Here is a 10,034-nt window from a genome sequence, read left to right on the forward strand (position 1 = left end):
AGCAGTGCCTCTGCCCAAGGCAAGCCCAGTATGGCACAACTCTGGCACACTTTTGTGTGCCCGCCCCAAATGTCTGTCTACACCATCACCGGCGGCTCCAGTCAGCAGGAGGCAACGGTTCCGTCAGATGGTGACAGACTACATGGCTTGCCCTCTTACTGTACTCCCAGATGGCTCTTCCCCGTTCAAGTTTTGAGTCTCTAAGCTGGATACATGGCCAGAGCTAAGCCAGTATGCATTGGAGGTGCTGGCTTGCCCTGCGGCTAGTGTCTTATCGGAACGTGTCTTTAGTGCCGCAGGTGGTGCACTAACAGACCGTCGCATGCGACTATCCTCCGATAACGTTGACCGGCTTACTTTCCTGAAAGTGAACCAGGCCTGGATCTCGCAGGAATTTGCCACTCCTCTGCCTGATTAAGTAATTGGGTGTCATCCAGGTCTCCTGCTGTGTTCATCTTTCTACCACCTGAACTGCTATTCCTGGGCTCCAACACCGCCAGTTGCGGCTCAGAAGTGCAGGCTGCACAGTAAAAACATACGACCCAGTGTTATTGGGTTTCAGTAACGTCAGCTGATCCCCAGCTGTGTAGCCGGCAATGTGTCCTGCGACCGCCACGCTGGCACAACAACCTAAATGTAAGGGAACCTGTTCCCCCCCCCCCCCCGTCGTTTGTTACTGAAAGAGCCATCTTGTGCAGCAGTAATGCTGCACAAGGAAAAGGTAGCTCTTTTTTTTTAGCTCCTTGCACACGCAGAACTTAACACTTATAAAATGTGTTCACTGATACCGTTATACTGTCCCGGAGCTGGGACTTTCCTTCGCAATGTGACGCAGCACAGCCGTCATTCCTACCCCCTTGGTGCCATGCGCTGCCTCCTCAGCGTTGTTTTAAGCTGTCACGGAGCCTGCGCTGTTCTGTTATCCCTTGGGCATGCCCTATTTGCGCTGCCTGTCTTCTGACATAATTTGGTGTCAGGCTGGCTGCGCCTGTGCGGCCGCGCTGCCCGAGATCCCGCCTCGCTGTGTCTTCTGATTGAGTCACACTGCGGGCCTGGGATCCATGGGCATGCGCAGTGCATATCTTCCCCTCGGGCTCTCGCTCATTTCCCTCCGCCTTCTTTAGACTGTGCGCCGTCAGCTGATCCCTAATAGCATGCCACGGCCGTGACACCGCACAGTCTGAAGAAGAGGGAAGGAGGGGAGTGAGAGTCGAGGATATGCACTGTGCATGTCCATGATTCCAAGGCCCGCAGTGGGATTACGTTGGACGAGACTGCGAGGTGGGATCTGGAGCAGCGTGGACGCACAGGCAGTGACAGCCTGACACCAAATTATGTCAGAAGACAGGCAGCGCTAATTGGGCATGGCCAAGGGCTAACAGAACAGCGCAGGCTCCGTGACAGCTTAAAACAACGCTGAGGAGGCAGCGCACGGCACCAAGGGGATAGGAATGACAGCTGTGCTGTGTCCCATTACGAAGGAAATTCGCACCTCCGGGACGGTTTAACGGTATAAGGGGACACATTTTTAGTGTTTACTTCGGTGTTTGCAAGGAGCATAAATAAAAGAACCACCTTTTCCTTTTGCATCGTTAGTGCTGCACAAGATGGCTCTTTCAGCTACAAACGTCTTGGCGGGGGGGTTAAAGGTTCCCTTTCAACTTGCTCCAATCAGGCTTCGGCCTACACTCTGTTTCTCTGCTCCTCCTGCTGTCCCTGGGCTCTAACACCGCCAGTTGGTGCCTGGAAGTGCTGTGTGCACAGTCAACAGTCGCTCCTGTTATTGGGGTTCAGTAACGTCAGCTGATCCCCAGCTGTGTGTGCGGCAATACCTCCAATCTGCTCCTCCTGCTGTCCCTGGGCTCTAACACCGCCAGTTGGTGCCTGGAAGTGCTGTGTGCACAGTCAACAGTCGCTCCTCTGTTATTGGGGTTCAGTAACGTCAGCTGATCCCCAGCTGTGTGTGCGGCAATACCTCCAATCTGCTCCTCCTGCTGTCCCTGGGCTCTAACACTGCCAGTTGGTGCCTGGAAGTGCTGTGTGCACAGTCAACAGTCGCTCCTCTGTTATTGGGGTTCAGTAACGTCAGCTGATCCCCAGCTGTGTGTGCGGCAATACCTCCAATCTGCTCCTCCTGCTGTCCCTGGGCTCTAACACCGCCAGTTGGTGCCTGGAAGAGCTGTGTGCACAGTCAACAGTCGCTCCTCTGTTATTGGGGTTCAGTAACGTCAGCTGATCCCCAGCTGTGTGTGCGGCAATACCTCCAATCTGCTCCTCCTGCTGTCCCTGGGCTCTAACACCGCCAGTTGGTGCCTGGAAGTGCTGTGTGCACAGTCAACAGTCGCTCCTCTGTTATTGGGGTTCAGTAACGTCAGCTGATCCCCAGCTGTGTATCCGGCAACGTGTCATGCGACCGCCACGCTGGCACAACTAAAATGTAAGGGGACCTGTCCCCCCCCCCCCCCCCTAGGCGTTTGTTACTGAAAGAGCCACCCTGTGCAGCACTAATACTGCACAAGGGAAAGGTCGCTCTTGAAATTATGCTCCTTGCAAACGCTGAACTACACACTCATGTAATGTGTCCCCTCACACCGTCCAACCGTCCCGGAGGTGGGACTTTCCTTTGTAATGTGACGCAGCACAGCCGTCATTGCTACCCCCTTGGCACCGTGCGCTGCCTCCTTAGCGTTGTTTGATTCCGTCATGGACCCTGCGCTGTTATGTTATCCCTTGGCCATGCACAGTTTGCGCTGCCCGTCCTCTGACATCATTTGTTGTCGTCCTGGCTGCGCCTGTGCGTCCACGCTGCCCGAAATCACACCTCGCAGTGTCGTCTAATGTGATCCCACAGTGGGCCTGGTATCCATGGCCATGCGCAGTGCATCTACTAGCCTCTCACTCCCCTTCTTCACGCTTCTTCAGACTAGGCGGCGTCAGCTGATCCCTAATAGCATGCCACGGCCGTGACGCCGCACAGTCTGAAGAAGCAGGAAGGAGGTGAGTGAGAGGCGATGATATGCACTGCGCATGCCCATAGATCCCTGGCCCGCAGTGGGACTACATTAGATGACACTGCGAGGTTGGATCTCGGGCAGCTTGGACGCACAGGCACTGCCAGCCTGACACCTACATGATGTCAGAAGACGGGCACCGCTAACTGTGCATGGCCAAGGGATAACATTACAGCGCGGGCTCCGTGACAGAACCAAACAACGTTGAGGAGGTGGCGCCCGGCACCAAGGGGGTTGGAATGACGGCTGTGCTGTGTCACATTACAAAGGAAAGTCCCACTTCCGGGATGGTTTGACGGTGTGAGGGGACACATTATATGAGTGTGTACTTCAGCGTTTGCAAGGAGCATATTTTTCGGAGCCACCATTTTCCATGTGCAGTATTACTGCTGTACAAGATGGCTCTTTCAGCAACAAATGCCTGGGGGGGGGGGGTTAAAGGTTCCCTTTCAACTTGCTCCACTGCAGGCTTCGGCCTACACTCTGCTCCTCTTTGATTCCCTGGGTTTCAACACTGTCAGTTGCCACCTGGAAGTGTTGTCTACACAGAAAAAACACTAGGTGATGTGTCAGTGGGGTTCAGCACCGCCAGCTGTTCCCCTGCTGTGTAGTCGGCAACGTGTCCAGCACAAGCCACGCTGGCACAACAGAACAAAAGCTGCCACCAGTGCAGGCTTCGGCCTACACTCTGCTCCTCTCCTCCTCCTGCTGACCCTGGGCTCAAACACCGCTAGTTTTTGCCCGGAACTGCTAGCTGCACAGATAAAAACACCAGCCAATGTGTTAGTGGGGTTCAGCAACGCCAGCTGTTCCCCTGCTGTGTAGCCGGCAACGTGACCTGCAAACGCCACGCAGGCACATGAACTGAAATTAAAGGGAACCTGGCCCCACCCCCCCAGGTGTTTCTATGTATAACAGCCACCTTGTACAGCAGTACTGCTGCATTTGTACAAGGTGGCTGACTTTTTCTCCTTGCCCACGTGGAACTCAACACGTACAAAATGTGTCTCATTGAGACCATTCCACTGTCCCTGAGGTGTGACTTTCCTTTCTAATGATACGCAGCACCACCCTTGTTAGCGCTGCCCGTCTTTTGACATCATTGGTTAGCTGGCTGCGCCTGTGCGTCTGCCCTGCTCGAAACAACGCCCCTCGGTGTCTTATTTTTTTGGACAGCGAGGGTGTGATTGATGGGCATGTGCAGTGCATATGTTTGCCTGTGTTCACTCATCTCCTTCCGCCTTCTTCAGACTGGGTGTCCTCATGGCCGCGGCAGGCGATAAGGGATCAGATGAGGCCGCCCAGTCTGAAGCTGGTGTAAGGACATGTGTGAGTGTCAAACATATTTACTACACAAGGCCACGAATCCCAGCCACGCAGTGTGATTTTTTGAAAACACACTGTGGGTCTGGGATTCATGTCCATCGCTAACCGCAACGGCCGACATGAAATGAGGTCAGAAGACAGGAAGCGCTCACAGCGCATTACCAAGGGATCACAATAGCGCAGACTCCTGTACAGCAAATAACAACGCTCAGGAATCTGCGCCCAGCAACTAGGTGTAAATTTTGACACCTGTGCTGCATCTCCTTAAAAAGACAAGTCACGCCTCCACTACTGTTTGACAGTATAGTGGGCTAAATAGTGTACGTGTTTTATTCAGCATGTGCAAGGAGCAAATTAAATAGAGCAACCTTTTACTTGTGCAGCATTAATGCTGCACAAGGTGTGGCTCTTGTACCTTGCAACACCTGAGGGGGGGTTAAAGGTAACCTTTGAAATTGGTTCAACTAGGCTTCGGCCTACACTCTGCTCCTCTCCTGCTGACCCTGGGCTCAAACACCGCTAGTTTTTGCCCGGACATGCTAGCTGCACAGAGAAAAACACCAGTCAATGTGTCAGTGGGGTTCAGCAACGCCAGCTGTTCCCCCGCTGTGTAGCCTGCATCGTGTCCAGCACAAGCCACGCTGGCACAACCGACCAAAAGCTGCCACCAGTGCAGGCTTCGGCCTACACATTGCTCCTCTCCTCCTCCTGCTGACCCTGGGCTCAAACACCGCCAGTTTCTGCCCGGAAGTGCTAGCTGCACAGAGAAAAACACCAGCCAATGTGTTAGTGGGGTTCAGCACCGCCAGCTGTTCCCCTGCTGTGTAGCCGGCAACGTGTCCTGCAAACGCCACGCAGGCACATGAACTGAAATTGAAGGGAGCCTGCCCCCCACCCCCAGGTGTTTCTATGTATAACAGCCACCTTGTACAGCAGTACTGCTGCATTTGTACAAGGTGGCTGACTTTTTCTCCTTGCCCACGTGGAACTCAACACGTACAAAATGTGTCTCATTAGAGACCATTCCACTGTCCCTGAGGTGTGACTTTCCTTTCTAATGACACGCAGCACCCCCATTGTTAGCGCTGCCCGTCTACTGACATCATTGGTTGGCTGGCTGTGCCTGTGCGTCCGCCATGCCCGACACAACGCCCCTCGTTGTCTTACTTATTTTGACTGCGAGGGTGTGATTGATGGGCACGAGCAGTGCATATCTTCGCCTGTCTTAACTCATCTCCTTCCGCCTTCTTCAGACTGTGCAGCCTCATGGCCGCGGCATGCGAGAAGGGATCAGCAGAGGCCGCCCAGTCTGAAGCAGGTGTAAGGACGTGTGTGAGCGGCCAAAATATTTACTGCTCAAGGCCACGAATCCCAGCACCGCAGTGTGACTTTATGAAAAGGCACTGTGGGTCTGGGATTTATGGCCATCGTTAACCGCACCGGCCAACATGAAATGAGGTCATAAGACGGGCAGCTCTAACAGGGCATTGCCAAGGGATAACACAAGAGTGCAGACTCCTGTACAGCAAATAACAACGCTCAGGAAGCTGCGCCAAGCACCAAGGCGTTATTTGGGACACCTGTGCTGCGTCTCCTTAAAAAGCCAAGTCACGCATCCACTACAGTTTGACTGTAGAATGGGCTAAATTGTGTACGTCTTTCATTCAGCGTGTGCAAGTAGACAAATTAATAGAGCAACCTTTCACTTGTGCAGCATTAATACTGCACAAGGTGTGTCTCTTGTACTTTGTAACACCTGAGGGGGGGTTAAAGGTTTCCTTTGAAATTGGTTCCACTAGGCTTCGGCCTACACTCTGCTCCTCTCCTCCTCCTGCTTCACCACGGGCTCTAACATCGCTAGTTTTTGCCCGCAAGTGCTAGCTGCACAGAGAAAAACACCCGCCATTGTGTTAGTGGGGTTCAGCAACGCCAGCTGTTCCCACACTGTGTAGCCGGCAAAGTGTCCTGCAAACGCAACGCTGACACAAAGCTGCCTCCAGTGCAGGCTTCGGCCTACACTATGCTCCCCCTGCTTACCCTTTGCTCCAGCACCGCTAGTTGGGGCTCTAGGAAGACAATCTTTAATAGGCAACGCATCTGGGTTCCAGCACCGTCAGCTGGTTCCGGGCCGAGCCTTTGGCTTAGGTGCCTCCTCCTGGGTATCCGAGTTCCGCCAACGTCAGGCGGTCCTTGGTAGTGCTTTTAAGCGCGGGCACCTACAGCTTAGTAACTGGGTTCCAGCACCGCCAGCTGGTCCTCGGTCGTGCCATTGGCTCTTGCACACTGGGGCAACGCATCTGGGTTCCAGCACCGCCAGCTGGTTCTCGGCAGTGTTTTTGTCACAGGTACTCCCTCGTGCCAAACCTGGTTTCAGCACCGTCAGCTGTTTCCGGGTTGTGTCAAACTCGCTGAGACGCCTATGCTTGCCCCATCGTGGTGCGGTCGGGTTAGCCAACTCCAGGGTGCCTCCAGTTTAGGAGCTTCCTATGTGGGCTGCATGAACTGGTAGTCAAGGCTGGTTCTGTAGTGCCAGTAGGCCCAGCTCCCCCTGTAGGACTGTTGGGGTTCGGTAACTGCGGCTGCCTCGCGGCCTAGCTGTTCTCTCCTCTCCTGTGGGCCTTGGGGTCCACCACCTGGTTCCAGCACCGTCAGCTGGTTCCAGGCCGAGCCTTTGGCTTAGCTGCCTCCTCCTGGGTATCCGAGTTCCGCCAACGTCAGGCGGTCCTTGGTAGTGCTTTTAAGCGCGGGCACCTACAGCTTAGTAACCGGGTTCCAGCACCGCCAGCTGGTCCTCGGTCGTGCCATTGGCTCTTGCACACTGGGGCAATGCATCTGGGTTCCAGCACCGCCAGCTGGTTCTCGCAGTGTTTTTGTCACAGGTACTCCCTCGTGCCAAACCTGGTTTCAGCACCGTCAGCTGTTTCCGGGTTGTGTCAAACTCGCTGAGACGCCTATGCTTGCCCCGTCGTGTTGCGGTTGGGTTAGCCAACTCCAGGGTGCCTCCAGTTTTGGAGCTTCCTATGTGGGCTGCGTGAACTGGTAGTCAAGGCTGGTTCTGTAGTGCCAGTAGGCCCAGCTCCCCCTGTAAGACTGTTGGGGTTTGGTAACTGCGGCTGCCTCGTGGCCTAGCTTTTCTCTCCTCTCCTGTGGACCTTCAGGTCCACCACCTGGTTCCAGCACCGTCAGCTGGTTCTCGGCAGTGTCTTTTGCTCTTGTACCTTCTGCTCCCCATCGTGGTTCCAGTACCGTCAGCTGGTTCCGGGCAGAGCCTTTGGCTTAGGTGCCTCCTTCTGGGTATCCAAGTTCCACCAACGTCAGGTGGTCCTTGGTAGTGCTTTCGGGCACGGGTACCTCCTGCTTAGTAACCGGGTTCCAGTAACGTCAGCTGGTCCTCGGTAGTTCCATTGGCTCTTGGACCTTCGGCTACCCATCCGGGTTCCAGTACCGTCAGCTGGTTCTCGGCAGTGTCTTTTGCTCTTGTACCTTCTGCTCCCCATCCTGGTTCCAGTACCGTCAGCTGGTTCCGGGCAGAGCCTTTGGCTTAGGTGCCTCCTTCTGGGTATCCGAGTTCCACCAACGTCAGGCGGTCCTTGGTAGTGCTTTTTAGCACGGGTACCTCCTGCTTAGTAACCGGGTTCCAGTAACGTCAGCTGGTCCTCGGTAGTTCCATAGGCTCTTGAACCTTCGGGTAGCCATCCGAGTTCCAGTTCCATCAGCTGGTTCTTGGCATTTTCTCAGCCTTCTTGTACCTTCTGCTACATTTCCAAGTTGAAGACCCTAAAGTCGACGACCCGGAAGACCACCCCGATGACGACGACGACGACCCGGAAGACCACCCCGATGACGACGGCGGAGACGACGATGGTGGAGACGACGACGACTGAGACGACGACGGCTGAGACGACGACGGCGGAGATGACGACACTGGAGACGACGACCCTGGAGACGACGACATGGAAGACCGAGAAGCAGAAGAACAAGAGGCTGCAGAACAAAGAGCAGAAGAACATTAAGCATAAGACTTAATATCAGAGCAAAAGATATTATCTAAATTATATGCAGAAGAAGACTAAGCAGTGTATGGGGGTGAGTCCGTTCCTCCTCGTGGTGCCCCTGGATAAAGCCTGATGCTGCAGGCCAAACTGAACGCGGACAAATGTAACTTTTGTGACTGGCAGAACGGAAGGTGTAATCTTCCAACTTTTATAGATAACAACTACGGGAATGCCTGTCACAAATGAGAATATGTTGAAGAAGTAGAATAGGAAGAATAATAACAGTGGAATAAAAAGAATATGTAGAATAGGAAGAATAATAATAGTTGAATAAAATGAATATGAAGAATGTAATCAAAAAAAAAAAAAAAAAGGTAAAGGATGAAGAAGAAGATGAATAAGGTGAAGAAGAAGTTGATGTCAAAGATGCTGATGATGATGAAGATGAAAGTGTGGGAAAAGAAAAAAAAAAAAAGAAAAAAAAAGAAGGGGAAGGGCGTGGAATAGTGAAACATCAATATCTGACAAAAAAAAATTAAAAATTTACATACTCAATATCTTTGTCACTCCGAACGTCTTAAAAAAAAACAAAAAACATGCTATTCTATTTGATTGGGATAAACCTCTATGACTTTAATGTCTCCGCCACCTCCCCAAATACATCCGGCATTATTCTTAGTTGTTTTCCTTCATGTAGAATGAACCTACAAGGCAAGAAAGGGTTTATTTTAATTCCGATATTTTGGTACCATTGACTTGCATTGGGATCGGGTATCGGTATCGGCGATATCCGATATTTTTTGAATATCGGCCGATCCCAACCGGTACCGATACTTTCCGATATCGGAAGGTATCGCTCAACACTAATGCTATTCTTCTTCTTCCTCCTATTCGTTCTTTTCCCCTTCCTATTCCTGTGCTTTCTCCTGTTCATCTTTTTCCTCTTCCTATTCATAATCTTCCTCATATTCATCTTTCTCTTCTGCTTCTTTTTCCTATTCCTGTTTCCTCTTTCTTTAACCTTTTTTCTCTTCATATTCCTAATGTTCATGTTTCTATTACTCATTTTCTTCCAATTTCTATTATTCTTCTTCCCCCTTTTCTTCTTTTTTTCTGGTCCTATTACCTTTCTTCCTCCTATTCCTTTTTTTTATTCCTCCTCTTATTCCTCCTGTTCCTCTTAAATGTTTCTCCCTCGTATCTCTACTTTTCTTATTACTCCTCTCCCTCTTATTATTCTTCTTCCTTCTTTTCCTCTTGATATTCCTCATCTTCCATTTTCTATTCAGTCCTGTCTTCATATTCCTCTTGTTTGTCCAATTCCTCTTTTTCCTCTTCCTGATCCTCTATTCCTCTTCTTCCTCCTCTTCCTCATTTTGCACTTCCTATTCCTTTCTTTCTCCTATTCCTCCTATTTTTCCTCTTCCTTTTCCTCATACTCATCATGTTCCCGATCATATTCCACCTCTTGCTCCTCTTCCTCCTTTTCCTCTTCAAATTCCTACTCTTCCTTATCATATTCCTCTTCTTTCTCATATTACTCTTAATTTCCTCTATTTCTCTTTTTCCTCTTCTACTATTCTTGCTCTTCTTATTCTCTCATCTTCATATTCCTCATCTTCCTCTTTCTATTCCTTCTCTTCTTTGCCTTCCTGTTCCTCTTCTTTCTCCTATTCCTCCTATTTTCCCTCATATTTATGCT

The sequence above is a fragment of the Ranitomeya imitator genome, chromosome 1 (assembly GCF_032444005.1).
Source record: "Ranitomeya imitator isolate aRanImi1 chromosome 1, aRanImi1.pri, whole genome shotgun sequence".
Lineage (NCBI taxonomy): Eukaryota > Metazoa > Chordata > Amphibia > Anura > Dendrobatidae > Ranitomeya > Ranitomeya imitator.